Source organism: Manis pentadactyla, chromosome 5 (assembly GCF_030020395.1).
Source record: "Manis pentadactyla isolate mManPen7 chromosome 5, mManPen7.hap1, whole genome shotgun sequence".
NCBI classification, from domain to species: domain Eukaryota; kingdom Metazoa; phylum Chordata; class Mammalia; order Pholidota; family Manidae; genus Manis; species Manis pentadactyla.
The window spans coordinates 37,836,166-37,842,448 of NC_080023.1; the positions used below are offsets into that span (position 1 = coordinate 37,836,166).

General features: G+C 39.0%; 1 long non-coding RNA gene across 3 annotated transcripts in view; it reads left to right on the forward strand.

The window, feature by feature from the left end:
- Positions 1 to 3,929, forward strand: part of LOC118916024 (uncharacterized) — a 326,719-nt gene extending 322,790 nt beyond the window's left edge. For all 3 annotated transcript variants that reach the window (XR_008997730.1, XR_008997729.1, XR_008997728.1), the window contains one exon: positions 3,322 to 3,929. This is a non-coding gene — a long non-coding RNA (uncharacterized LOC118916024). The remainder of the gene's footprint in view (positions 1 to 3,321) is intronic.
- The last annotated feature ends 2,354 nt before the right edge of the window (positions 3,930 to 6,283 follow it).

Consider the following 6,283-nt stretch of genomic DNA (forward strand, 5'->3'; position numbering starts at 1 on the left):
AAAGGGTTGGAAGAAGAGGATGAACGTATATATATTAAGTTAAAGAATAAGCTGGGCCTTTTTTGAAGGCTAAGTAGATTTTATAATGGCATGACCCTTGTCCCATTTCCCTGTTGTGCCTCATGGGATGGGGCAGAGAAGTCCTTGATTGACAGTCTTTGGCCTTGGAGGCCTGATCTAATTGGTACAATGAAGACATAGGCTGTGCTCTGAGGTCCTTCTTTATCTGGGGAATTGTTTTTCATCTGGGGAATATCTGGACATTCCAAGTTACTCCTGGCCTTTGAAACTTCAACTAATTAACTAATCAACTCTGTGAGTTCTTTCTGGCTCTCTGGTTTTATCTGGTCATCTCTTTGAGTCCCGTTTAGTGGGCTTTACTAGCTTTATTCTCTTTCCACCCCACTCATGTCTGTTTTTCTGCTTAACAGGTATATATTCATACCCATAATTATTGTTCCTTGCCCATAAAAATACTTTTAGAACTCCAGATAATCCTAAACACATCTTATGTGGAATCTTCACTTAGCTGAAGCTGCCTCTTGATGTTAGACACTTTCTTGCATCTCCCTGAGATGTCCCAGGTCATGCAAAATGAGTCATGCTCACTATCAAGACTTGTACATTGATTCCTGGAAAACCTCTCACAGTTATTCACTTTGTATTAAAATATGCTCCTTAAGCAATATCTCTGAACACCTACTGCTTTAGACATGGTTATTATTCATCTTCAATTTAAGTAAAGTATTACTTGGTCTCTCTTTTCATATAAGAATAAATACTTAGTATAAAAACAGAAGCTCTGTAGATATCAAAGAATAATATTATATTTAGGAGAACAGTGTAGGGACCAAGGTCAAGTCACCACAAGATGTACCATTGTGACATGCAGATTATTTTGAGCTGAAAACCATCAAGGCCAAAAAAAACTCAGAAAGAAACTTTTACTTTCCACCCCCCAATGGATAAAAAGAATTTAAATAGAGGGCATGCTCCAGGAGGAGAGCTCTCACCACAGCCTCTACATTATAAGGTGAACTAGGGGTTGTAGAGAGGGAAGGGGTGTGACAAAGACTGTTAAAATTCCTCTCTGTGGCCCACTGTTTCTGTGTGTCCCAGGGAATATTTGCTAATCAAACATTTACTCTTTTCATAGTACTGTGAATTACTTCCCTTTTCCTTTGAAGTCTTAGCCCCCTACCCCCTTCTCCTTCATTCAGGCTGACGTGCATACCTCATTGTCCCTGACTGTCTTTGGAACCCATGTCTATGACTTCCCCATACGTATGTAATTAAACTTTGGTTTTTTTTCTTGTTAATCTGCCTCATGTCAATTTAATTCTTAGACCAGCTAAAAGAATCTCGAGGGGTGGAGGAAATTTCTTCCTTTCCAATAATAGTTGTGTTTTATAAGTAGTGCATTGATAATGGCATAAATAGCTCAAGAACTGGAAGTATTTTCTACAAGTAAAGGAAGATCTGTTGTATTATAGTCATAAATTGTTCATTTTCTCTAGACATATAAATATAGAGAACAAACTGGTGAATGCTATGGGGGAGGAGGATGGGAAGATGAGCAAAATCAGTAAGGGGATTACAAGGTACAAACTTCCAATTATAAAATAAATAAGTCACAGGGATGACAAGTACAGCATACGGAATATAGTCAATCATATTATAATAACTTTGTATAGTGACAGATGGTAACTATACTCATCGTGGTGAGCACTTTGTAATGTAATGTCTTTTCACTATGTTGTACACCTGAATCCAATATAACATTATATATCAACTGTATTTCAATAAAAAACAAGCAAAATCAATGTAGCACAAAAGTGGGCTTAGTCCTACATTGAAGAGTCTCCCTTACCCTTAGTTAACCACAGATGAAGTGACTGCAGAGCTCTTGTTGATGATTTTGCCTGGATTTGCAAGATCAGGTCACAATCCAAAAATCAGTTGTTTAGTTATAGCTATAGCATCCTTTGAGTTTAACTCCTTCCTCAGACTTTACTGAACCTCCAAATTTGAATTTGTGTGCCTGATAAGCCAATCTCTGATTCAGGGGATTTGAAGCAGTAAAAGCCTTATTATCAGATGGGCCGCTCAAAAAGAATGAAAGGGACCTTTCCCAAATCTGCCTTGCCAATCAAGTCTAGAGACAGGCTATATACTATTGGCAAAGGAATGTGGGGGTTGGGGCAGAAACACAGGACCTTGAAACTCCTCAGATGGGCCTTGAAACTTCTCAGTTATGCACTAGTCCCATCATCCCAGTACCACCCTGGGGTCCTGGAGTATTTCCTCATGACTCCACATCTGGCAGTGGCTCTGCATGCTAGATGTTACCAGCCAGCATCACTCTCAATCCTCCCTGGCCCTCTAATTAGCTTCAGAAAAGAAAACAAAGGGAAGGTTAATAATTCTTGCAAAGTAGTGAAGGAATGTGCCTATGTGCAGCTTGTAAGGTTAGTATGGAGTTAGAGCCTAGGGAAGATCAAAGTGGGTAAAGAAATATATGTTCAGGTTCAAGAGCATCAGACACAAACTGCTGCACATCTGTGTAGACAAACTGTCTGCCCAGAGTGATCTCAGCTTTAGTTGTTGTGGGACATGGTATCTTCCAGCCTGGCTTGGCAATATGCTTAAAATAGGGGAAGTGTCCTCTTTCAAGGTCATATGCTTCCTCTCAGTTGATGGGGAATTGTAACATGGCATGTAAGAGTACGGTGGCTGCTCAGACAGAGTCCTGCCAGGATGCTGAAGCTCCCAGGAGCTCACAGCCAAAGGACTATATCAGAAGTGTAGGGAGCAAGGGCAGGCCACCCCAAAATGTGCCACTGTGACATGCAGATTATGTGGAGCTGAAAACAACGAAGGCTCAGAAAACTCAGAAAGAAATGTGACCTTCCCCGCAACTGCATAAAACAATTTAGATGGAGGGAACTGTTCCAGGAAGGGAGCTAACACCATAGATGATTACATTATAGTGTGACTAAGGGTAGTAGGCAGGGAGGAATGTAGTGAAGTCTGTTAAAATTCCTCTGAATGTCCCGTTTTCTCCACGTAGCCCATCAAGCATTTGATTATCAAACATTAGGTCTTCCATGTTTTTGCAAATTGCCTTCCTTGCTTACCTCCTTTCTTCAGTTCAGGACGACATAAATCCCTCATTGTCCCTGACTGTCTGTGGAATCTCATGTCAATGGATTCCCCATACCTACATAATTAAGCTCTATTTTTTCTCCTGTTAATGTGTTTTATATCAAATTGGTACTCAGACCACCTAGAGAAATCTTGAAAATTCTCTCTCTCCCACAGAAGCCAAAGGGAAAGTGAAGCAGGACTGACATGGACAGTTAACAAGGCCTCCCAGCTGACCCTCGAAGAACATCTAGAGAAGCCATGGATACCACAGAATCATGTGAGAAACAAACTCATGAGAGACCATTATTTCATAGAATAAAACTTTAGGACTAGGAGGGATCTGAGGAGACGATCTAGTGCAGTCCTTCGACATGTACAGCTACTTCCCTGTCATCATTAATTTTGTCAAAGACATTGCAAAATAGTAACCAGAAGTCCAATCTTTGCTAGTTGAAACCTCTCGGTAAAGTTTGGGTGTATGTTAAGATTCTTAAAAAATTGACTTTATACTAAAACCATACCTATTTTTTCAGACCCATTATCCCCTGACCTAAGTATTAGTGTGATTCATACTCTGTATGTGTATGTGAATACATCTTACATACTATAAACCCATCTCTTGTCAATATTTATATGAGAGCAGTATTTCCAAGAATATGGAATAGACAGATGTCGCCAAAACACACATTTGGCTAAGTCTTAGACAAAGATCTGATCATTCACATTTTTTAAAATTGAGCTATAGCTTTATAAAGTACACAAATTTTAAGTGAACAGCTCATTTTTTATTTCTGTGCAGAACCATGTAAACTTTCACTTTCAAAGATTGTTGAATGAATGTGTAAAGAACAGAACCTAGGCATGTGGCAACTGGGAAAAACAACCTCAGCTCACATAGTTGGGTCAAGTTGATTTTGATTGCGGGGTAAGTACTTAAATTTCAATCTAACTCACTCTATTTGCTGTTAATATATCTTCAAATACAATTGTCTTATTTTTAAAAACGTGTTCATTTTCCCATCCAGAATGCAAATAATGTGAAATGGCAAATACATCAGCAACTTTGCCCTCTAATTTTTATGAGAAAAGGATAGATGACATTAAAACGTTGATATTGTAGGGGACAAAGCCAGGCTGCTCCAAAATGTGCCACTTTGGCATGAAGATTATTTTGAGCTGAAAATAATCAAGGCCCAAAAGGAAGAAACTTTGACCTTCCCCCCACAACTGCCTAAAAATAATTTAGATGGAGGATCACCATAAATGATATTGAGCTTGGGGTGGTAAACAGGGATGAATTTAGCAAAGGCTATTTGTTAAAATTCCTCTCTGTGTCTCATTGTTTCTGTATGGCCCAGCAATCATTTATTTACCAAACATTTGCTTTTTTTCATCTTCCTGTGAATTTCTTTCCTTCCCTTTGAAGTCTCAGACCTCTACTCTCTTTTCATTAATTCAAGATGACATATAGACCTCATTTACTTGGCTGTCTTTAGAATCTCGTATTTCTGTAGATTCTCCATTCGTATGAAACTTAAATTTGATTTTCTCCTGTTTCCCTCTTGTCAATTTAACTCTTATGTTACCAGATACAGGTCCTTGGTCTCACTGTGAGAAAGAATTCAGAAATGGATGCAAAATGTGGTCACGCATTAAGAATTTATTTGAAAAATGAAAGTTAAGAGACAAGAGTACATGTCCAAGAGTTGGGGCACCGGCAGACCCAGAGGGAGTTGCACTAAGGAAATAATAGGGATCCCTTTTAACGTAAAGGGAAATGAATATTCACTAAGTGCGATTAGGTTTCAAAGGGAGCAGGTGGAATTATTTATAATCAGATTGCTCTACCCTCATGTGGGATGGAGGGATTTTTGGCTATATTTGGGTCTCCTTTGAACTGTTATGGCATGGAGAGGTGTGATTTTTACTATGTTAATATGTTAATGAATTTTGGGGTGAAGTTTGGGTCAACTTCTCCTCCTTTTGGAACCAGCCAGTTTTGGCCAGTCTGTTATCTTCTCAATCCTTCATTGTGCGAGAACAGTTTACGTAGACTATATAGAATGTAAGCAAGCATCTAGCCACATGTGAACACCAGCTGATGTCCTCCTCCCCATTCCTGCTCCTGTCTGGCTGTCCACCTACTCTGACTAACACTTAGGCCAGCTAGAAGAACCTTGAAGGCTAGAGGAATTTTTTCCTCCTCAGCAGAATCAAATAACTCATAGGGTCTCTTTTATTATCTTTGCAGACAGAGACCATCTGATTTCTTATCACTTCTACAATTGTAGCTTAAAATAAGAAGTGATATTCAAGAGCATGATCCTATAGCACTGCAACATTTTAAGTATAATGTATTACTGAGAACCTGAAATGTGTAAATTAATACAGGAGATATGATTTAATTGGAATAGTTCCTGTGACATAGTAGAACTTCACAAATGCAGTGAAAAATAAAGCGTCTTCTGTTCATGGAATTTATAATCTCATAAAAAGACTCAGAAAAATGTATAATACATTGTGGCTACAGCAGAGTGATGTAGGTGAAGAGGAATTGCCTCTCTCCCCAGCCCCATATACAGATTTCACCAAATATGTGATTACAAGTCCAGTTTGCTGCTCATGTTTGTTGGTAGCCCTTAGATGAGACCCAAATAAATAACAAGAACTTCTTTCTTCTACTCACCTTAGGTCCAAGTATTATTTCAGTTATTCCTTCCCCTCTAAACCTTACGAAGTAAGTACTACTCCTTGTGGATTTTTTTCAAAACTAAAGAAACCATTTCTAATGACTATAACTTAAACATGACAGATTTGCTTAATTTTACTACAAACCCAGTTATTTCAACAGGAATATCCCATACATCACAAAAAACAGGGGCCCCACTTGTAATCTCAGCAAAGTATGAGGGATTTATGGAGTCCTCCACTCCCTGGCCATGCAACATGCAGGTCCAGCATGGTACCCTGGGCGCAGCCACAAGAAAAGGAGGAGGGGTAGCCCACATCACAAGTGGAACTTTATCATCTCCCAGCCCTCAAAAATTTTGGGCAGGGAAATTGGGGAGAAGTTTTTATGTTTTCTTTAGAATTGGCAAGCTAGAACTACATAAGCTCCCTTGTCAATAAGTCTATC